The 24,885-nt window shown below is 44.9% G+C and overlaps 1 pseudogene; it reads right to left on the reverse strand.

Annotated features, from left to right (window-relative positions):
- Positions 1–619: 619 nt before the first annotated feature.
- LOC120928252 lies at positions 620–1,817 on the reverse strand (annotated as a pseudogene).
- Positions 1,818–24,885: the final 23,068 nt, after the last annotated feature.

Genomic DNA, 24,885 nt, shown 5'->3' on the forward strand with positions numbered 1-24,885 from the left:
TGCTCCCAAATTGCAAAAATATCAAATTGAATCTATTTTCTTGAGTTTTATATGCTTGCCTTCAATAGGTGTGCTTTGTCTCTCATGGACGTTTGCATATTAAGTTCATAGCGTGACAATATTTTATGGGTTATTGAATAGCTTGTGAAACTGTTAGTGTCACTGTAATATTTTGTCTTGTACTGAAAGGTATTTGAGTAATAATCAGGGTAATAACAAAGAAGAAAACAAAGAGAAAAAAGGAGAGGTTGGGGCTCTCTAGTCAAGCTAGATGGTATCCCTGACAGAATTTATGTCCGTAAGATAATAAGGAACAAAATGACTAAGGGTAAATGGATCAAATGTGGGACAATGAAAGCATACATAAAACAGAGGAGGGAAGAGAAGATATTTTCACAAATTACTGATGCTTTTATTCATGTATTTCTGGTCCTGCAAACTGTTGGTTAAGGAATATAATTTTCAAACTTTCATTTGTAATGATGCATTGTGCTTTATAGAAAATATTAGATATGTTTGGAACTGGATGTCATAACACACTGTACCTAATAAAGCTTCTTTACTTTTATTTCTCAAGTGTAAAACAGGTCAGCAAAATGTCACAGAACATCTTAACCATTTTGCAGCTTTGCTTATTCGTCTTGCTTGTGCAGTTGCTCTTCAGTTACATAATGTGCAGGCCTTGAATGTAAGATTCCAGAGTCTTAGGGGTAGATTCACGTAAAATGGCGTTTCTTTGTGCGGGCGTAACGTATCCTATTTACGTTATGCCTCCGCAACTTTTACAGGCAAGTGCCGCATTCACGGACGACTTACGCAAACAACGTAAATTTTTCAAATGTTGTCGCGGGAACGACGGCCATACTTAACATTGGTACGCCGCATATACGCCTCATATAGCAGGGGTAACTTTATGCCAGGAAAAGCCTAACGTAAACGGCGTAACTGTACTGCGTCGGCCGGGCGTACGTTCGTGAATTCGCGTATCTAGCTGATTTACATATTCTAGGCGTAAATCAGCGTACACGCCCCTAGTGGCCAGCGTAAATATGCAGTTATTTCTGAATCTGGCCCTTAAAGGCCAAGATAGTCTTTGCATCATCGATGCGGGTAGTACAGAACTTGCGACAACCAGATTTGACCCCCTCATAAATAGACACCTGGGTGATGCTGTTCTGATGCAGAGAGTCCAATGTAGTCTTGTGGTCCTCAGTGGTTGTTCAGTTATCCATGTTTCTAAAGCGTTCCATAGCTGAAATGTTACGCTGAGTGCTTTGCTTTGGAATGTCCAGTTTAGACACAAATATCAATGAGCCATTATCATCCAAAATGAAGAACATAGGACAACAGTCATGCCCAGCTGCTATAATGCTGTTTTCTGACACAAAGGTGACACTCAGGAGAGGCAAGAATTCAGTCTTCAGCTGTGAAATGCTTGTGTTTTTAGATGTATCAACCACAGACACAATACTGTCATGTTTAACCCAGACCAAATAAATTCCACTAGGGGAAAAGCTTACACTGTTGACCCAGCCACCATTTGCCAGCACTTGTGAAGTCTGATATTGTTGCCCAAAAGGCATTTTTGATCCCCAAGGAGTCCAAGCTGGCTTCTCGTCAACTTCCTGAATATATGCTGAGAACACACTTGTCTTAAAATTGCAAGATCCTGCAGCCAAAAGTACATTATTTAAGTGCCAGTCCAGGCTTAGCACAGTAGAACAAATTGGTTTCTTGATGTGTTTGCTCACCCACCAGTCATTTTCTGACTCAAAATAGCACACGGATATAAGTCTTGCTCCGCTGCCCACTGCAAATGCAAATGCATTATATTAGTTTAAGAAAAGGAATATGAAAAATGTAATAAAAAATATATAGAAACAACTTCATTTGAAAGTAGATAAACAACATGTGTTTAAAAGTGCTTTTTATCTAGAATGTATATTCTGAAGATAAATCAATAGCAATATTATATTAAGTGAAAAAAGCACTGAAAAGTACAGGTAAACACATAAACTAGTAATTAACCACTTCAATACAGGGCATTTCCACCTCCTCCTGCCCAGGCCAATTTCCAGTGATTTGAATGACAATTGCGCAATCATGTGACACTGTACCCATACAACATTTTTATCATTTTTCCCCCTACAAATAGTTATTTATTTCGGTGGTATTTGATCACCTCTGCGTTTTTTCATTTTTTGCGCTATAAACAAAAGAAGAGCGACAAGTTTGAAATAAACACAATATTTTTTACATTTTTCTGTAATAAATATCCCATTTAAAAAAAATATATATATATTTTTTCCTCAGTTTAGGCCAATATGTATTCTTCTACATATTTTTGGTAAAAAAAAATCACAATAAGCGTATATTGATTGGTTTGCACAAAAGTTATAGCGTCTACCACATTGCGGCCGCCGGGCACATGCATTGGCTCCAGAGTGATGCGATGGGGGCGCCCAGTAGACAGCTGGGAAGCCCAGGATGTCATATGACGCCTGCCCAGGATGGGAGATCCCTCCTGCGGATGTAATTTGGCAATGGTATGAAGTGGTTAATAAAAAAAAAACACTGAAAGAGCTGCCCAAAATAGTCTATGGCTATATTCAATAGAAAATAATGTATATTTTTATACTTCATAACAAACACTTAAATATAAATAACACCTTAGACACACAGTAAAATACCTGGGGCGTGAGCTCTAGATTAGATGCCACTGTTTATTACTGCCCCAAACAAAATACTTCCCTTTTAAATAACTATATATATATATATATATATATATATATATATATATATATATATTTAAACATATTATAGATTTCTTTTGTTGAAGGATGTTTAAGTTTTCGGTGAGTGTGAGCAGCTGATGCGTCCCTCTTTTTGAAGCACTAATGTATATGAGAGAAAGAGCAATGTTTATATGCTTGCTGTAACTACCAGCAAACAGTATTGCACTAGGGATAAGGAAATGCACCTGGGTTTTGTTTGAGGCGGGTTCGGAGAATGTTACTAAAGTTGGAATCCTGAATCCAAACCCCAGTGAAGTCAATGGAATATGAATCTTTTTTTGAATGTATTGTTCAGTGGAGGAATGCTTTTACAGGCAGTTTAAAGCACAACACAAAACTCCTTCAAATGACACACTTAGGGGATGCCTTAAAGCTGTACATGGTTTCAGGGAATAATGTGATTCTTAGAGACTCAGTGACACTGTATTGCGGTATAACATAAATTGCATGTGTAATAATTTAATTTCCTTTTACATTATTCATTGGCTTACACAGAGCAGCAAAAAATAAATAAAAAGCTTTATTAAGTTGTTTTTTTCAAAGGACAGCGACTTTTGGTGTAACAGTAGTAGACCATAACTGAAGTGTTAGAAGTAGCAGGGACAATATAGCTAAAATCTATTGCAAAGTAAATAATTTAAACAAATAAAATTAATGCTACCAACTCCATGCAAATACATACCAAACTGTGGCAAAACAAGTCACTAATTTGCTTGTGATTGTATTTTCAATAGCATGCGTTAAGAGAAAAAAAACTTCTGCCTTTACAACTCCTTTAAGACTGTATAACAGTTTGCAGTGGGCATACAGTATTGCAGTGGGCATATTGCATTTGGAAATAAAAAGCTACAATTTTTTTGTTACACTGAGCAGGGTAAAATATTACAGTTTAGCACCACAGATATTGAGGCGTTCTGAACAGGCTGCATATTGAATTAGGAAAGAAAAAAAATATGTCTATTTGCACCCGATATAAAAGAAAAATTGCTGATCTTCCCAGACTTTTCCGTGGAGACGCAAAAGCAACGCAAATCATTCGATCAGGTGAAACTGGCTCTGTACCAGAGGGGCCTGAAGTATAGCATGCTGTTCCCCGCCCGGCTGCGGGTCCAGGATGGGGAGTCTCACCATTTTTTTATAATCCCTGAAAAAGCTGCCAACTGGTTGGAGACCCTCCCGCAGCGCTGAGTTACTAAGCCGCCCTGTTTTTTCTCTATCCGGTGGGTGAGTTTCTATGTGCCTCCTTGTTTACAACTCCTGACTCCCTGACACTGCATTCTGCATTATCCCCCCCTTCTTTATTAGGAGAGAGCTGCTGCCCCATCTTCTTACTGACACTGGGACATGATGTCTCCCACTGCACTTCCTCCGGGGACTGCAGATGGCACCAGACGATGCATCATGGCATCCCTCGGTTTGGGGGGATATCTCCTATATGTGCGGAAGCTCTCCCCCTTGGGACATTGTCTGTTGATCCTCCCGTGCACAACGGGGAGAGGCCAGGGGTTGTTGCTGCCCTACCAGCTCTCCTTTTACCTAATTGGAGGACTGGAACTGTCTCACCCACACTCAGTTATCTGTTTATGTTTTCTACTCTTACATAAGAGAACAGTAGAAAGAACAAAGATGATTTGTTTTGAGCAGTAAATTTCCCAACACTTATGCCCTGTACACACGATCGGTTCATCTGATGAAAACGATCTGATGGATTTTTTCATCAGATATCCGATGAAGCTGACTTTCATCAGTCTTGCCTACACACCATCAGTTAAAAAAACGATCGTGTCAGAACGCGGTGACGTAAAACACAACGACGTGCTGAGAAAAGTGAAGTTCAATGCTTCCGAGCATGTGTCGACTTGATTCTGAGCATGCGTTGATTTTTAACCAATGGATTTTTTGATCGTTTTTTTCTATAGTTTTTTTAACCATAAGATAATTTTAAAACAGGTTCTAATGCCGCGTACACACGATCGGTTCGTCTGATGAAAACTACCGTTTTCATCAGACGAACCGATCGTGTGTGGGCCCCATCAGTTTTTTTTCCCATCGGTGAAAAATTGTAGAACCTGTTTTAAAATTATCTGATGGTTAAAAAAACGATCGTCTGTGGGGAAATCCATTGGTTAAAAATCAACGCATGTTCAGAATCAAGTTGACGCATGCTCGGAAGCATTGAACTTAATTTTTCTCAGCACGTCGTTGTGTTTTACGTCACCGCGTTGTGACACGATCGTTTTTTTAACTGATGCTGTGTAGGCAAGACTGATGAAAGTCAGCTTCATCAGATATCTGATGAAAAAATCCATCAGACCGTTTTCATCGGATGAACCGATCGTGTGTAGAGGGCATACGTTTTTTCATCGGTTCGTCTGATGAAAAGGGTCTGATGAATTTTTTGAAAATGAAAAGTCTGCCCTTAAATTGAGAAAAACAAATGTCTTCCAATAGCAAAAGCAGTTTAATCAACAAATTAACCAAAATTGGACGTCTGGAATCCAGAGTAGGGTGAGACTTCTTAAATCCCTTGAGGATCTGACTGACCTGAAAGAAGGAGGTCAAAGTTGGCATGTCTGCAAATTTTAGAAAAAATTACACACCAGCCATTACCTTACTTACTGAGGCAGGGCTATGGTTTGATTGAATTAGAAAGGACACAAAAGCTAAATGAGACATATGCATTCACATCAAAGACATCTAAAAGCATGCTAGAGCAAAAGCAACACCATTTGGACTAGGCCAGTCTATATTCCAGCCATGCCTTCTGTGCTGCCGAATTGCTGAGATGAGCAGATAACAGTCCCAAATCAAGCCCCAGAGTAAATCTGGGCAAGGGGTGCCACACGGATCCATCGATGGAGCCAATTTCCAGGAATCTCTGGAACTGTAAATGAGATAAAGTGCCAGCTATGTTATTATTAATTCCTGATATGTGTCATACTTTCAACCAGATATTGAATCTCATGCAGTGCAACTGTCAGGGCACTGGCCTTTCACGGTCACATTCCCCAGTTGGCTCTGGGTGGAATCGAACCTAGGACCTCTCCATTACAGGTCCAGCTCTTTGCCTCTGAGCCACTGCTCAGTGTTATTCTGCTTGCTGTCCGTTGGAGCCTGGTTCTGAATCTGTACTATTGTGGACCAATCAGTGGCCTGAGCGGCCTATTTAAGCCAGCCCCTTCCTCCTTGCTAATTGCTGGTTTGTTGTCAGCTTTACCCTGTTGAAAGAACCTTGAAACCTGAATACCTTAACCTGTTTGACCCGGATTGGACTTTGACTATTCTCTGCCTTCTCCTGCACTTGACCCCTGGCCTGCTTATCAGATCTGCTTACGTCTCCACTCCTTGACCACCGGCTCTGTTTCATTGGACTCTCTACCTTCCAGAATCCCTGATCACCTGGCTTGTCTTCTGATTCTGCTTTTGTTCCGCCCTGAGCGGGCTCTCAGCCCCGTGGACTCTATTTGTTCCTGCATCGCTGCTTCTACCTGCTTCAGCCTCACCGGAGTTTCCAGATCGCATCTTCCGTGACTTACCTTCAAGTGACCTCCCGCTGCAGGCAGCCGATGCCTCTTTGTGCCCCTCCTCGCTGTCTCCACCTCCAGGGGATGAGGTGCACAGAGTCGCAAAGGTAGCCGCCCTCGGCATCTCGGCCTCAGTGAGTACTTACCTTAACGGTTCTGACAGTACAAACCAGCCAGAAAGATGTCCGAGGCCGACAGGGCGCGCTCGCCTTTCGAGGCGCTATGCCAGCAGGTCTCAGCACTTACGGACGCAGTACAGAAGTTGCAGGATGGCTACTTGCAAGTTGACGGTCATCTCCAATAGTGTTGAGCAGAATACGCCATATTCGATTTTGCGATATATCTCGAATATATAGTCGAATATTCGATATATATTCGCTAAATTCGAATATTCGTGATATTTTATCGAAATGAAATGATTGCGAATTTTCGCTATTGCGAATGCGAAAATAATTGCGAAATTTCGATAAATGCGGTAGGAGCACTCTGATTGGCTCAGAATATTTGTGATATTTTACAATACAAAATAATTGCGAATATTCGGCAAATGCGGAAGGAGCACTCTGATTGGCTCAGAATATTCTTGATATTTTACAATACAAAATAATTGCGAATATTCGGCAAATGCGGAAGGAGCACTCTGATTGGCTCAGAATATTCTTGATATTTTACAATACAAAATAATTGCGAATATTCGGCAAATGCGGAAGGAGCACTCTGATTGGCTCAGAATATTCTTGATATTTTACAATACAAAATAATTGCGAATATTCGGCAAATGCGGAAGGAGCACTCTGATTGGCTCAGAATATTCGTGATATTTTACAATAGAAAATAAAAAGTGTTTTGCATTGGTGGTGATTCTTTACTCTATCCATCTGTCACAGCCGTTTGTCAATCAAACACCTTGAAGATTGAACACACGTTCATGCTGCATGCTTTGGACTTTTTTTCACTTCACATATCAAAGACATTTTTATGAAAGATTATTTTTCTATTATTGGGACTATATTTCTTTATATATTCGCAATACGAATATTCGTGAGCAACACTAGTCTCCAACAACTTACTGGACACCCTGGTCCCTCCGCTTCAGCCGCAGCTCCAGCCCCTGAAGCCGCAGCCCCGCAGGCCGTCGCAAACCCAGCTGTCGTAGTGACTCATCCTGAACCTAGAGTCCCGACTCCGGAGCGATTTTCAGGCGATCGCAGGAAGTATCGCTCCTTTAAAAACGCTTGTTCCTTGTATCTGGCACTTCAACCTAGGACTTTCTTCTCAGAAGCAGTAAAGGTGGGGTTTGTTATATCCCTCCTCTCTGAGGAACCACAGGCATGGGCACATGGCCTTATGGAGCAAAAAAGTACAGTACTAAATACCCTCGATACCTTTTTTGAACAAATGGCCAAGCTTTATGATGACCCACAACGCACCGCAACAGCTGAGACCGTCCTTCACAACCTCTGTCAGGGAAGGAGACCCGTAGAGGACTACACAGCTGATTTTCGGAAGTGGTCAGCCGATACCGACTGGAACGAAGCAGCTCTGAAGTATCAGTTCCGGCAAGGACTTTCGGAAACTCTTAAAGACGAGCTAGCCCGAACTGAAGCTCCCGCTACCCTGGAGGACTTGATTCAAGCTGCTACCCAATTGGATCGGCGTCTTCGGGAACGGCGCTCTGAGCGCTTCCAAACGTCCCGTCCAACCTGGATTCCTCCAAGACCTGTTCCTGTGCATCCTCCTCTTCCAACTCCCCCCTCCAACCCAGTCAATGATCCGGAACCCATGCAGCTTGGTCTGGTCCGTCCTCCTCTCACCTCTGAAGAGAGACAACGCAGGCGCCAGGCTAACCTGTGCCTGTATTGCGGAGCCTCCGGACACTTCCTTCGCACTTGTCCAGTAAGACCCTGTAAGTGTGCACCTAAGATTGCTCCTAACTGCCGCATTGACAGTGCCCCACAGTCTTACATTACCCTTTTTGTCTCTCTACAGCTACCGGAAGGGGTAACCCGATTACCAGCGATCATTGACTCCGGCACCTGTAGTAGCTTCGTGGACTCTGATCTGGCTCGGAAGCTACATTTTCCCCTCCGACTAAAGGATCATCATTTACAAGTTGGCCTGGCAGACGGCTCACTTCCCCGCTCTGGACTTGTGACCCAACAAACTGACCCTGTCTTGGCTATCACCGATTCTGGACACCAAGAATTCCTGCAGTTGGACTTGATCCCATCTCCCATATTCCCTATTATCTTTGGCCTACCCTGGCTACAGACTCACCAACCTCATATTAACTAGGGTAGCAAGGAGGTCAACTTTGTATCGTCCTACTGTTCCCACAACTGCTTCCCATCGGTCACCACCACCTGCTCTACCGTCACTGCCTCATCAGAAAGTCTCCAACACGTCCCCCCGGCATACCTGGAGTTTGCTGACGTTTTTGACAAGAAACAAGCTGACCGTCTACCTCCCCATAGACCTTATGATTGCCCTGTCGATCTGTTACCCGGTGCAGCAATCCCTGTTGGCCGTATTTTTCCTCTGTCAGAGACTGAATTAAAGGCCCTCAAAGCCTACATAGACGAGAACCTTGAGAAGCAGTTCATTCGCCCTTCCTTCTCCCCTGCGGGGGCAGGGATCTTCTTTGTGGAGAAAAAAGACGGCTCCCTCCGACCCTGTATAGACTACAGGGAGTTGAATAAAATTACGGTCAAGAATATATATCCACTACCCCTCATCCCTGAGCTCTTCCAAAGGTTCCGGTCTGCTAAAGTCTTTTCCAAATTGGATCTTTGGGGGGCCTACAATCTCATTCGAATTAGACCCGGGGATGAGTGGAAAACAGCCTTTAGGTCCAGATTTGGCCACTATGAGTACCTTGTTATGCCGTTCGGCCTCTGCAACGCCCCAGCTACTTTCCAACACCTTGTCAACGACATTTTTTGGGAACACTTGGATAACTTTTTAGTGGTCTATCTGGACGATATCCTTATTTTTTCAGCTTCCATCGATCTCCATCGGGAACATGTTAAGACTGTCCTTACCATCCTCAGACGTCGCAAACTATACTTGAAGGCCGAGAAATGTGAGTTCGAAAAGAGTACAGTACAGTTCCTCGGTTTCATTGTCTCCACTTCTGGGGTTGCTATGGACCCACAAAAAGTTCAAGCCATCCAAGAATGGCCAGCCCCTAAAGACAAAAAAGGGGTACAGCGCTTCATTGGCTTCGCCAACTTTTACAGACGCTTCATCACTGGATTCTCCACCATAGTGGCACCCATCACCAAACTCACCCGCCAAGGTAACCGTTTTGTCTGGTCACAAGAGGCTCAAGAAGCTTTCGTCAAGCTCAAATCAACATTCATTTCGACACCTGTCCTACGTCATCCTGACCCAGCTCTACCCTTCATACTTGAGGTTGATGCATCTGAAACAGCTGTTGGCGCCATTTTATCCCAAAGACAAGGTCCTAAGGCACTTCTGCATCCCGTGGCCTTCGCTTCCCGGAAATTGAACCCACCAGAGAGAAACTACGAAGCCGGTGACAGAGAATTGCTTGCGATTAAATTCGCTCTTGAAGAGTGGAGGTACTTGCTGGAAGGGGCAGTCCACCCTATCATGATCTTCACAGATCACAAAAATCTAGAATACCTGCGTTCGGCTAAACGTCTGAGGCCCAGACAAGCCTGTTGGGCTCTTTTCTTCACCCGGTTTAATTTTCTGATATCTTACAGACCCGGCTCCAAAAATGTGAAAGCAGATGCTCTCTCCAGAATGTTTTTGGAAACCCCCGCGACACCAGAGCCTACCACCATTCTGTCATCACACAATTTTTTGTTACTTCCACAATCAGATCTTTTTAACTCCCTGAAGACCGCTTCCAGGCACTGCTCCAACCCGGGAGATCTTTCTCTTAAAAAACGGGACGAACTACTCTGGTCTCAAAATAAAATTTTTGTTCCCCTGGAAACTCGACACCTTGTTCTCAGTACGTTCCACGATCACAAACTGGCAGGTCACTTCGGAACCCGAAAGACCGCAGAATTAGTTTCTCGCACATTTTGGTGGCCAAGATGGAGACAAGATTGCAAGGCTTATGTATCCGCTTGTACTCGTTGCCAGCGCAACAAGGGGCCAATTACAAAGAGTTGGGGGCTACTCAAGCCTTTGCCCATCCCTGAACAGCCATGGTCCGAAGTCTCTATGGACTTTATTGTGGATCTTCCCCCGTCCAGGGGCTTTTCCTCAATTTTTGTCGTCATTGACCGTCTCTCAAAGATGGCACACTTCTTGCCCATGGTGGGCACCCCATCAGCTGCAGAAACAGCCAAAGTTTTTTTTAAGGAAATTGTTCGCCTTCACGGATCTCCCAAAAGCATCGTCTCTGACAGAGGCGTACAATTTACGTCCAAATTCTGGAAAGAACTCTGTAAGACCCTTGACATTAAAGTTCGTCTCTCATCAGCCTACCATCCACAGAGCAATGGTCAAACAGAGAGAACAAACCAGACCCTGGAGCAATACCTCCGTTGTTTTTGTTCAGCCTCTCAGGACGACTGGTCCTCATTACTCCCGTCTGCAGAATTTGCATACAACAATTCAATTCATTCTTCAACCAATAAAACACCTTTCTGGTCCAACTTTGGGTTTCATCCTTCATTTCTTCCTAGCTCTATCCCGGAAACATCAGTTCCAGCTGTTCAGGACCTCATAGCCTCTATTCAACTAAACTTCAGGACACTCCAGGAGATGATGCATCAGGCTCAGGAGGATTACAAAAAAAAAATTGATAGGAAGAAGAGGGACAGTCCGACTTTTGAAGTTGGAGAGAAAGTCTGGTTGTCAGCCGCAAACCTCAGGCTACACGTTCCTTCCCGTAAACTTGGTCCAAGGTTCATCGGCCCTTTCAAGGTCAAACGGAAAATTAACGATGTCGCTTTTGAGTTGGACTTACCTAAGTCTTACAAAATTCATCCTGTCTTCCATGTTTCCTTATTAAAGCCTGTCGTTCCTGATTCTTTCCCCCGACAGGGAAGAATCTCCACCTACACCTATTGAGATCCAGGGTGAGTTGGAGTTTGAGGTTGAGGCCATTCTGGGTTGCAGAAAAAGAGGAAGACAGCTGTCATACTTGGTGAAATGGAAGGGATACCCTCCGGAAGATAATTCTTGGCAGCCATCAAGGAACTTACACGCTCCACGATTAATCCGAGCTTTTCATCAAAATCATCCAGAATTGATGTCCAGTTTGGGCGTCCGGAGTCCGCCCCTAGGGCCACTGTCAGGGCACTGGCCTTTCACGGTCACATTCCCCAGTTGGCTCTGGGTGGAATCGAACCTAGGACCTCTCCATTACAGGTCCAGCTCTTTGCCTCTGAGCCACTGCTCAGTGTTATTCTGCTTGCTGTCCGTTGGAGCCTGGTTCTGAATCTGTACTACTGTGGACCAATCAGTGGCCTGAGCAGCCTATTTAAGCCAGCCCCTTCCTCTTTGCTAATTGCTGGTTTGTTGTCAGCTTTACCCTGTTGAAAGAACCTTGAAACCTGAATACCTTGACCTGTTTGACCCGGATTGGACTTTGACTATTCTCTGCCTTCTCCTGCACTTGACCCCTGGCCTGCTTATCGGATCTGCTTACGTCTCCACTCCTTGACCACCGGCTCTGTGTCATTGGACTCTCTACCTTCCGGAATCCCTGATCACCTGGCTTGTCTTCTGATTCTGCTTTTGTTCCGCCCTGAGCGGGCTCTCAGCCCCGTGGACTCTATTTGTTCCTGCATCGCTGCTTCTACCTGCTTCAGCCTCACCGGAGTTTCCAGATCGCATCTTCCGTGACTTACCTTCAAGTGACCTCCCGCTGCAGGCAGCCGGTGCCTCTTTGTGCCCCTCCTCACTGTCTCCACCTCCAGGGGGTGAGGTGCACAGAGTCGCAAAGGTAGCCGCCCTCGGCATCTCGGCCTCGGTGAGTACTTACCTTAACGGTTCTGACAGCAACACTAAGAAACATACAAGTTTAATAACCAGCTCAGATCTAGATGATAGCATATTGATAGCAAAGAGTATACCTTTGTTATGCGTATGCATAATTACCCTACGATTCATAAACTTCTCTTTCCTATTGAAACTGTAACTGGAAACAACTCAAGGAGGACTATGTTATGCAGAATGTCATGATGCAACCAGCTTGAGTGCCATTCAGAGGCACACCAATGGCCATCCAGAAAGGCTCCAAAGCCTGATGAACCCACGGCATTCGTAAAGAAATTCAACTGAAAATCCTTTGTAAAAGTTTCTTGCCAGACGGTTAAAAGTTGCAAAGAAAAGAGTCTTCTTTTTTTCCAATTATTTTATTTATTTAATCATAGGACACATTCAAAAATATACAGCTGTGTATTCCAAAAAAAAAAGACAGAAAAAACAGGAAAGCATAACACACCATTGAGTTTAACCAACCCAGATTTAGAGCACAACATTATCTCAACCAGACAGTATATTGGATCGCCATTAAAAGTAACTCTACGCTTCGACATTAATACAACTGAAAATAATACTTTACTCACATTTCTTCACCATATGATCGACAACAAACCCTGTATACTGCTTCTTCTACGATCCCGAGCCCATCCTAATCAGTTTTATGACCTTCTATATTAAAGAGTGATCTAGTCTCCAGATACTGGGTCCCAAACCAAAAAAAAGGGAAAAGAGCATATGGGGAAGGGAACGGAAGGAATATAAACCCAGTTTAGGGAGGTAGACCTCATGTGTGCTCACTCGTCACAAGGGAAATTGAGATGAAAACCTTCAATGCCAACCCAAGCGCTTCAGGTTATTGTCAAGTAGGGGTCTTCCCTCCTCTGAGGCTGAAAAAGCATTCCAGAGTGACTAGGTCTTGGAGTAGCGGCCCTGCTGATGTCATGCAGAGAAAACCAAATCTTCTACTTTGCTAATCTCCCTTACTTTATATAACCACATCCCTATTGTCGGGAGTAGCAATGATTTCCATGTCAAGGGGACACATTCCTTAGCGGCATCCAAGAGGTGGCGAATAATAGATTCCTTATATACCTTTTCTGGTATATCAGATGCATGGAGAAGGAAAAAGGCCGGGTCCTCTGGTATCGTCCGATCTGTAAGAGTTTGAAGGATGCGTCTAGCCTCTGTCCAGAAGTTTTTTAGTTTGGGGCTGTGAATGTGACGAGATCCTTTCTCGCCCAGGTCCTGCTCTCCCGACACTCCTCTGCTACCAGTGAGTCAGCTTGCAGATTGCAACGTCTGATGGTCCAGTCATCCAAGGTTCCGGGATCCGAATTACAGCTATGTGCCATTCGGATCCATTGAGAACAAACACCAGGCAGGCTGTATGTAAGTTCCAACAGGACTCTTTATTTCAAGTACACAGCACACTTTTATACAGAATTTTGGAACATCCCACTCCCAACAACCGCTTTCCTATTGGTCAATTGTAAAGTATATCCAGTCTTCACTCAGGTCCCCCTTGACCATGCAAATGAGGACTTGAAATTGTCAACAGGGATTGGTCCAATAGCTTGGATAGAAAGACTTGTGTATTGAGACAGAAGCCCCAGGGGGTAATCAATGTACACAATAACCTGGTTCCAGCTAGACGGCCTGACTCCGACACCCGCTCTTAACCTGCAGAACACAATAAAAGGTATTTCGCAAGCTGGTTCCACTTAGCATTTCAAAAGCCTTGCATTGAATGTCCCTCTCCTGTGTAACATATGTCAAGTAGAAACACTTTAATATCTCAAGGTCCATGACATTACTTCCCCTGGGAACCAGTCCAACAGCCGCAGTGGGACCCAAACGGGTCAACTCGAGGATGTTGGAAAAGTAGTCTTAAAGTTCCAGGACTGTGCTGGGATGACCCATCTGCCTTCCTGTTTTGAGGTCCTGGCCCATAATCGGACGGCAAGAGGCTCACATTCAGTCCTCTCCAAAAGCCCCTGTCCCGGCTAGGTCTGTCACACATCTCCCCCTTTGGCAGGAGACTAACACTGGGAGAGACCCCAATTTCGGTACCCACCCAGTACCCCAGATACCTTGTCCCAAAGAGAGCATTACTCACCCAGCCAATCTCTGCCTCTCTCAGAGAACACGCCTGCCGCTGGGGAGAGGCCTGGACTGGCCCTTCACCCTGGAGTCCTTTCAGCCGCTGGAGAGAAGACAGGGTGGCTGGGCTCAGTTCATCATGCCATTGGGAATCTGGGCCAACTGGCCACCATTCCTGGGGTATACCAGTGGAGACTGCAGTCCCATCCACTGATGCTAGGTAAAAATCCCCCGGTGCTTGCAAAGCAAAGCCGACATCCTCCTGTCTCAGTGCCGCACCATTTTCTGGGGTTGTGTCTGTGGAGATCGGAGTCCCATCCACTACCACAGGAACCCCCTCTTCTGTTAGTTGAGAGCAGAGGCCCGGGGCACTCTGCTCTGTTGCCAGCTCTTCCGCTGGGTTGCTGTGAGTGGGGACCACAGTCCCATCCACCGATATCCGCTCAAGCTGTAGTTGTGTGCAGCAGCCAGTAGCATCCTGCCCTGCTGCCAGTGATTCAGCTGGGAGTAACAGCTTTACTACCTCAGCTTGTTGCTGGGGAGGGGGGCCAACCGCCCCGGCTCCCTGGAACTCCACAGTTGGTCCCAGTGCTGGGCAGAGATGGCTAGCATTCTGCCCTGTTGCCAGCACTTCTGCTGGGGGTGCATAATCCATAACATCCTCTGAACAGTCCATACATTCTGTAATCTGTGGCTGGGGAGTGATTGCCATCTTCTCACCCTGAGCCTCCGGAACTGCCACGGGGGTGGGGCAGAGGTCTTGATCCCTCTGTCCTGTGACCAGCGCTTCAGCTGGGGAAGTTCCTTGTAACTCCACAAATACTGCCCTTGGTGCTGGGCAGAGCACAGTGAAGTTTGGCCCTGATACCAGTTCTTCTGCTGGAGGCTCCCCAGGTTGTTCTTCCTCAGCAGAAAAGTCTATCAAATCCCCTGTCTCTACAACTGGTGTCTGGGGATAGAGGTTCATCATCTCCTGTCCATGGAACCCAGAAGATGCTATGGGTACTGAGCAGAGGTTAGCAGAGCTCGGCCCTTCGGTCAGCACTTCAGCTTTGGGAATGGCAAGCTCCCGATTTTCCACTGCTGATTCATCAGCCAGGATTTCATCACTGTCAGCTGATATTTCCTCATAGTCCCAGGTAAAGGGAACCTCACCCTGCTGCTGAGCGGAGTCTAGCAGCTGTTTGTAGGCAATTTCCAGTTCCCATTCCTGAGCGGCCAGGAATTCCAAATCTTCCTGTAACCAGTGCACTTCCGGGACATTCAGTCTTCGCTCTCTGTGCTCCATTATTTCCTCCCAACGCCACTCCCGATCGCTCCCAAAGTTGGGATCCCTGGACATCCTCCAATACAACAATCCCAGGCCATCATAGTCAAAGCCTTCCGTGGGGCTGTCATCCGCTGACCACGGGCACTCTTGGACTACATACCACCGGAGGGCTCTGTAGCTCTCGTCCAACCGCATCTCTTCCCGGATCAGCCTGCTTAACTCTGCTGTCCACTCCTGCTTTGGTTGTTCCCCCAATAACAACATCCGTACTTCATACTGTGACCAGTACCTTACATGGATGGAGGGGAGAGCTTTTCCCTGGTGTCGCTGCTCGCAGGCTAGCGCTTCTTTCCAGAGTTCGCAGCGGATCGAATCAGACCATCCAAGCAGGACCTCCTCTGATACTGGTCCTCTGCGCTGTATCTGCTTCTCTCGCAACCTCCTTCTGAATTCCTCTTCCATGGTTACTGATATCTGTACCTCTCCTCTTCTTTCATTTGGTGCTGCTTCTTTAGGCGTTGTCACCGATCGCCGTATTTCTGCAATTCTCAGCTCCTGTTGCCGCTCTCGTTCTCTCTGTTGTCGCTCTCGTTCTCTCTGTTGCCACTCTCGTTCTCTCTCATCCTGCCGCTGGAGGTCTCTAATGGTATTCTGTATGGCGGTCTCTGATGGGTTCGCACCATATAATGCCAACCGCTGTTGAACTCGCTGCTGGAACAAGTCTTCAACTGACCGGGGTCCTGCATCACCATCCCTCTGATCCATCTCGGCTAGCGCAATGATCAGGGTGGCCTTGTTCTTCCCACCGGTCTCTCCACGGCTCTCAAGCAAGTCTTTTAGCATGGTTCTCCTCCAGGCTGCATAGCTGGTCATTCATGGTGGTGGTTTGGAGTTGTCCCAGTAACTGGAGAGCAAATCCCACCGCTGCCAACCAATGTGACGAGATCCTTTCTCGCCCAGGTCCTGCTCTCCCGACACTCCTCTGCTACCAGTGAGTCAGCTTGCAGATTGCAACGTCTGATGGTCCAGTCATCCAAGGTTCCGGGATCCGAATTACAGCTATGTGCCATTCGGATCCATTGAGAACAAACACCAGGCAGGCTGTATGTAAGTTCCAACAGGACTCTTTATTTCAAGTACACAGCACACTTTTATACAGAATTTTGGAACATCCCACTCCCAACAACCGCTTTCCTATTGGTCAATTGTAAAGTATATCCAGTCTTCACTCAGGTCCCCCTTGACCATGCAAATGAGGACTTGAAATTGTCAACAGGGATTGGTCCAATAGCTTGGATAGAAAGACTTGTGTATTGAGACAGAAGCCCCAGGGGGTAATCAATGTACACAATAACCTGGTTCCAGCTAGACGGCCTGACTCCGACACCCGCTCTTAACCTGCAGAACACAATAAAAGGTATTTCGCAAGCTGGTTCCACTTAGCATTTCAAAAGCCTTGCATTGAATGTCCCTCTCCTGTGTAACATATGTCAAGTAGAAACACTTTAATATCTCAAGGTCCATGACAGGGGCAGTTCTAAAAAAATTGTAACATGGTACCTTTCTTTGACATCTCCAACACAAATCAGAGGAGTCATGGAAAATTCTCTTCAGTCTAACTGGCGTTCTATACCACCGGGGGGAAATCTTAAAGTTAGTCTCTTCGATGATTCATACATGAACCTCAGAATATGTTGACTCTGTATTGTGCTAAAAGGTTTACCCAACTTGCGTTCTCATTCCCAAACAAAGTTCAGCTAGTGGGTTTTTGCAGGTGTAACTAATAGTTCATAATTGGCCAATAGAGTATGCGACATTGCTACCATCACCAGACAAAACTTCTCAAAGTAGTGGGGGCCTGATAAACCGTCCCAGGGATGGAAGAGTGCAAAAGAAATTAGTGATCTGAAGAGCGCTCCAGAATCTTAATCTTAACGTATATGCTTGTTCAATCAACTCCAGGATTGTCGGCCACGCTCCTGCATTTATGTATTGGGATGCTTGTGTACAGCCCATGCTCAATAGATGCCAAAAATCCACATCCCCGGTGGAAAAAGGGGATTCCCCAGTATTGGATACAGAGGAGAGGTCTAAAGTGATATACCGATGTTAGGGAACACGGCCGAGCAAAGTTTGACAGTGTTAACTGTTAGGCCCCGTACTCACGACCAAACATGTCTGCTGAAACTGGTCCGCAGACCAGTTTCAGCAGACATGTTTGGCCGTGTGTTGGCCCGAGCGGACCATTTTCGGGCGGATCGGACAGGTTTCCAGTGGACAACTGTTTCCTGGACTTGCTTTAAAACAGTCCGCTGGAAACCTGTCCGCCCAGACATGTACGGTCGTCTGTACAGACCTACCGTACATGTCCTGCCGCCCGCCATCCCTCGCATGCGTCGAATGACTTCGACGCATGCGTGGAAGCATTTTAAAGGCGGGCCGCCCACGTCGCCGCGTCATTGTCACAGCGACACCGCGTCATCGACGCGGCGACACCGCGGACACGCCCCACGTATTGTTTACGCGCGGACTTCTGTTCGATGGTGTGTATAGCCATCGAACAGAAGTCCCCGGGCAGTCCCCGGCCAGACATGTCCGATTGAAACGGTCTGCAGACCGTTTCCATCGGACATGTCCTGCCGTGAGTACAAGGCCTTAGAGGGTAATTGATGACCTCTCTAGGGAAGGAGGCAGAGCACCAAGGGGCTCTGCCCAAAGGCACTGGAGACTGGGCTTGTTCAATCTGCACCCATAGTTTTAAGTCTTTATGTCAATTCCAATCAATTACTCTGCTCAGATGTATGGCTTGATAATATTTACGTATATCCAGCACTGCTAATCCCCCATATCTTTTGGGGAGCATTAATTGGTTGTGTTGTGGTTACTTCTGGCTGTGTTTAAAATAAGTAGACACCGGTAGTGTCTATAGAAGATAAAGAAATTTGGGGAGAATGCTCATCTTAATAATATTGCAGTGCCCAAGCCAAGAATGAAGGCCAGTGTTCCATTTACTCAGTAGTGTCTTTACTTTTTGCAGTAATGGGTGAAAATATAACTCAAAAATCTTAGCTATGTAAGATGGAAGCAAAATACCTAGATATGTTTACGCATTGTCATTCCATTTAACTTTAAAATGTTGCTTAAGTTGTGCTATTGATGTTTGAGGGAGATGTTAACAACCATTGCTTCTGATTTGGTAAAATGAATGCAGAGATTTGAAAGTAAACCATACCTCTCAAAATCTCTAATTAAATTAGCAATCGTGATCAAGGGGTTTGTAAGAGAGAACAGCATATCATCTGGATAAGTCGAGATTTTATATTGGGCTTCTCCTATCTGTACTCCTGTAATGTCCTAGTTTAGACATATTGTACAAAGAAGTGGTTCCAAAGACAGGGCAAAGAGGAGTGGCGACAGGGGGCACCATTTGAGATTTGAAGAGTATCTGATAATACTCCATTAGCTCATACCCGGGCCGCTAGATGAGCATAGATGGAGGTAATCCACTGTAGCATTTTTTTTCCACAAAAGATTTTTATTAGGTAAAAAGTAAACATACATATACATGTGTACATAAATGTATATTTAGCAGAACATGACAAATCTGCTAATTTCAATAAAACAGAGTACCTTACAAGGTTACGACATCAGTAAACATTTATATTAGAACCGTGTGGTACTGCACATATCACCAGATAAGTTCTAGAAGCCTAACAATAACTTAAGGATAACCAACATTCTTGTGACTTAAGAACGGTGCCTAAATGGAATCAACGAGTAATGAGAATAATTGCAACGCCCCAGAGGCCAATATCAACAGGCCTAGCCGCGGCCGTAACTGAAACCTTATGCTTGATGTCCCTAAAGTAGGGAAGACAAAAGGTGTATAAGGTGTGGAACCTAGAAGGATTTGGTCGGTTATATCGCCATGGGGCACAGGGCCCTAGGTGGGAGGGGGAAGAGAAGAGGAGGGGCTAGTGGGTCCAGGTCATGAGGGTCCCTTTACCAGATAGTCACTTGTTAACAAGGGAAGAAGGACTTGCCATATTCCAAATTCCTGAAGTGTGACCAGCAGGCCCAGGTCATTGTGAATTTCTGAATACAGTCTTGGGCAGTGTGAATTAATTCCTCCATCTCCTCTATTTTGGTCACCCACTGTAGCATTTTACTCCCAAAGCCTCCATAACGTAAGACTGCCAGCATAAAACTCCAATTCACACTGTCAAAGGCTTTCTCCGCATTTGTGCTTAAGAACACATATTGCCTCTGGGTTGAATTCACTACCTTTAGGAGGTTCAGATCTCTTGCTTCTCGTGTGGGAACAACTCCCACCTGATCCAAATGTATCAGGTTCGAGATATACTGTTGGATCCTGTTTTCCAGAACATTGGCAAAGCTTAAGATCTAAATTGAGCAAGAAGATTGGTCCATAACTTCCACAGGAAGCCAAGTCCTTCCCCTCTTTGGGTATCACCGCGATATGAGCTAGCAAAGTGTCGTTTGATAATGTTGCTGAAGAGCCAAGGGCATTAAATAATTTAACCATATACTAAGCCAGAGAGGGAAACAAGATCTTATAATATTGGGCCATCAGTCCATCAGGACCCGGTGCTTTACCCAGTTTAATAGCACCTATTTCTCCCTGGAGTTTTTCCATTGTTATGGGATCTTCAAGATTGTCCCTATATGCGTCCGATAATCGGGGCATTGATGGCGATAAGAGATATGAGTCTATCTGAGCTTGGGTAGGGATCTTGGTCTTCAGATTATACAGGGATTTGTAAAACTCTTGAAATTCCTGTGCTGTATCATATGGTTTCAAAACCTTAGGCCTATTAGATGGAACAAGATGTGGAATATAATTCAATAATTTCTGCTCTCGCAATGCCCTAGCTAATGATCGCCCACATTTATCCCCTGACTTGTATGAGAACTTCCTACAAACGTGTAATGCCACCTTAGCCTTAAAATGTAGAGGTTCAAAGATTTTTGTTCGTTTAACCACTAGCCGACCAGCCGCCGCAGTTGTACGGCGACAGGTCGGCTCGGCTGCGCAAAATCACGTAATATTACGTCATTTTGCATTTCAGCCACTGGGGGCACACCCCCTGCTCGCCCCTGGTGCCGCGCACATGCCCGGCGGGCGCGGTCACCGCCAGGCACCCGCGATCGCTCGTTACAGAGTGTGAACCGGGAGCTGTGTGTGTAAACACACAGCTCCTAGTCCTGTCAGGGGGAGAAATGACTGATCGCATGTTCATACATTGTATAAACAGCGATCTGTCATTTCCCCTAGTCAGTCCTACCCCCCTTCAGTTAGAACACACCTAGGGAACATAAATAACCCCTTCCTTGCCCCCTAGTGTTAACCCCTTCTCTGCCAGTGAAATTTTTACAGTAATCAATGCATTTTTATAGCACTGATCGCTATAAAAATGCCAATGGTTCCAAAAATGTGTCAAAAGTGTCCGAAGTGTCCGCCATAAGGTCGCAGTACCGATAAAAATTGCAGATCACTGCCATTACTAGTAAAAAAAAATATTAATAAAAATGCCATAAAACTACCCCCTATTTTGTAGACGCTATAACTTTTGCGCAAACCAATCAATAAACGCTTATTGCGATTTTTTTATGAAAAATATGTAGAAGAATACGTATTGGACTAAACTGAGGAAAAACATTTTGGGGGAGTATTTATTACAGCAAAAAGTAAAAAATATAATTTTTTTCAAAATTCTCTCTATTTTTGTTTATAGCGCAAAAAATAAAAACCCCAGAGGTAATCAAATACCACCAAAAGAAAGCTCTATTTGTGGGGAAAAAAGGACACCAATTTTGTTTGGGAGCCACATCGCACGACCGCGCAATTGTCAGTTAAACCGACGCAGTGCGGAATCACAAAAAGTGGCCTGGTCATTGACCAGCAAAATGGTCCGGGGTTGAAGTGGTTAACAAAAAGGTCTATCTCTAGGGTAGGGGACTGCGCCCATTTATGTCAGAGGGCCAAGGAAGCCAGTTCTTCAAGTAGTAATTTTAGCTGTTCAGCACGTTTCCGCTTAAGCCTGGCTCCATGCTTAATTAGCACTCCTCTGATAACTGCCTTATGTGCTTCCCACACAATTCCCGGGTCACAGTTTGGGATATCATTGGTGCTAAAGTGAAATTCCAACTCCTTAATTACATCTTCTAGGACGTCTTTATTTTGTAAGAGGCTCTCATTCAATCTCCACTGGGTAGGCCTGGTTGTCTGAGAGTCATTTAAAGCATGTGTCAAGAATATAGGTGCATGGTCTGACCAGGTAATAAAGCCTATAGTGGTAGTTCTTACTGAATGAAGTTGGGCGTGTGGGACAAGGAAGTAATCTATATGAGAGTAAGATTTTTGAGGCAGAGGATAAAAGGTATAATCTTTTTCTGTAGGATGAAGTAGACGCTATGCAATTGACATCTGTGCAAGATTTGGGCAATACAAAAAATATTACCTCAATGCAATAAAGCAAAAACAGGTGCATTAACAATGTGTCATATACAGGTTGCAAAAAATGCAACACAATAGAGTCAGTGCTATAAACGTGACGCTAAAAAAATTAATTCTTCCTTGACACTTTTGGAGATGCAAACATGAGAATATGGATTCTTCAAACTCCCGGTGGCTAGAGCAAACCTCCTAGAAAAAAATTATAGCTGTTGGGATAACTCTAGCTGCGAATGCAAAAAAACCCAATAAGGATTGGATCTCTTAAACACACCTTGCGTTTAGACAAAAATAATGAGATCATTAATCTCATATGATGTAACTTATCCATGGCCAATCTGAACTCCATTCAGGATGAGTCGATAGTGATCCTCAAAAATTCAATAGTGGATGCATGAAAAACTGTATTTTCATGCGCAATTGGAACTCTGAAGGATGCACAGTTACTAAAGAATTTGTTTAGCAACTCAATACATAAAGGGGAGTCTACCGGACCAACAAATAAAAAGTTGTCTAAATAATGCAGGAAACCTCCCACAAGGGAACACTTAGTCAGAACCCAATGCAAAAACTTAGAGAAGGCCTCAAAATAAAAACAGAACGAAAAGCCTTTGGGCATACATTTTTTGAAATAAAAGTGGTCCCGAAAATGGAAACCAAGGGGATTGAAACCTTGTGGATGCACAGGTAGCAGGCGAAAGGCGGATTTGATGTCCACTTTCGCTAACAGTGCACCCTTCCTGAATCATCTTAACAGCACAGGCGCTTCATCAAAAGAGGAGTATGAAACAGGAGCTACAACATCTGAAACCTCATCATTAAGTGAAGCATCCTTTATATAGGACAAATGGTGAATCAGCCTAAAACTAACCTGTTCCTTTTTGGGAACAATGGCCAAGGGAGAGAGACGGAAATTTGTAAAAACGTGGGTGAAGGAATGGACCAGCTACTCTTCCTTCTGCGACTTCTTTAGAGATCTTCTCCTGAACAATGTCAGGGTGAATCAGAGCAGAACGTAAATTCTTAACCAAGGCGCATTCCTTCCCTGAAAAGGAGGGAACCAACAAGCCTTCTTTGAAGCCATTAATTAGCAGCTGAGCCATTGCATGATCTGGCTAGTGATCTAACCAAGGTAGCATTCTTGGTAAGCTCACTGGTGTCATGGCCTTTGCCACCAGCATTGCAGTAAGAGCACTCATGCCTATATCTGCAGTTCAATAAGAATTTGCATTGCCCCTCATTAAAGGCAAAATGGAAGCCTTTACAAAAGGCATTCTGTGGGCTAGCCACAGCTCGTGGCGTGAATTGTGGCTTCTCTGGTAGCATGAGGTTGAACCATAAACCTATATCCTTGCATTCATTGTAAGGCAGGGTGAACCGCCAATTTCTGCCTAAAATTCTCATCATAAGTGAACAATGCTTTACCACCAAAATGACGAAAGGCTTCAGAAACTATATTTATGTGCTGAAATAAGCCAGAACATTTCTCAGGAAATTGTTCTCCCAGCACAGCTCATAAATGCAGAAAGCCTGCAACCAAATCTGAAAGATTTTGGGGACAGCCCTTCGCCTATCCTCTTTAGTGCGGTCTTCCGCCTTCCTTTCGAATTTAGGTAGGAATTCTTTGGATGCAGGTAATGATGACAGCAGATCAATAAAATCACCCCCCGAAATGTTCTCTTTGACAGAGTTGGCTAAGTGGAAACTTAAATGTGAAATTTCACATGGCATAAGTGCCTTAAAGGAGGATTCCGTAACTATAGAGTGGGTGGAGCGTGAAAGAGGAGAAGGGTGAACCTGAACAGGCTTCTTAGCCCCAATAACATCCGCTATCTTTAAAATTCTCACCGAGGGGGGGTCTGCTAAACTTTGCAAGATTGGACTGATATCATCAATATCATTATGCTGAAACATAATGTAATTTGACTGTAAAATTGCACCATGTAACTGTGCCCCCTTGGAATCAGCACTGGTATTAGTACCATGCAAAGCACCAGAATCCTGTGCTCCTTCAGCCTCTTCAACAAAAGCACCAACCGTGTGTGCCCCTTTAAGATTATGTAATATACGAGATAAGGATTTGACAATTCCATTTAACATTAGACAGTGTCTCACCCACAGGAGAACTCCTTGGTTGCTCACTTCTGGCTGCAGCAGAGGCTGGCTGAGTAGCACTACTGTGTTCCAATAGGGGTGGATTCCTGGGAGGAGCGCTGCAAGCTCTCCTCTTCCTCTTGGGTCATGGAGAAGCATCCGTCCTCTGCCTCTTCTTCTTTCTCCATGGCTGCGGGCGTAGACTACACATGCTTGCTGCTGGCTCCTCCATCTTTTTCTGAACTGTGATGGCAGATGGCTCAGGCGGAGCCGGGGTTTGACCTTCCTCTAGGCTTTGGATAAGCCACTCCTCACCACCGGAACTCTCTACCCTTTCAACGAGGCGGCGGAGGAGGCTCTCCCTTCTCTCAGGCGAGCGGCACTTCATCCTTTCGAGTCCCGGTCCTGTTCCACAGGGTCTGCAGGTAATGGCCAGACTGCCCCTTTTATCTCCTTCAGAATCGCGGGCTTCGTCACCCGCCAGTTTACTCCAATCTGCTACTTGTTGCTGCACTGGGGAACTGCTGCTGTAACCAATGAAAACCTGCAAAATATTATAGGAAAACATGCATTCCCCTTTGAGCTCTCCCATGTGGGTCCTGCATATTGCATGGACCTGTCATACTATTAGTAACTGAAGTCATCCCCCCCTCA

Source organism: Rana temporaria, chromosome 2 (genome assembly GCF_905171775.1).
Source record: "Rana temporaria chromosome 2, aRanTem1.1, whole genome shotgun sequence".
In the NCBI taxonomy this organism is placed as follows: Eukaryota; Metazoa; Chordata; class Amphibia; order Anura; family Ranidae; genus Rana; species Rana temporaria.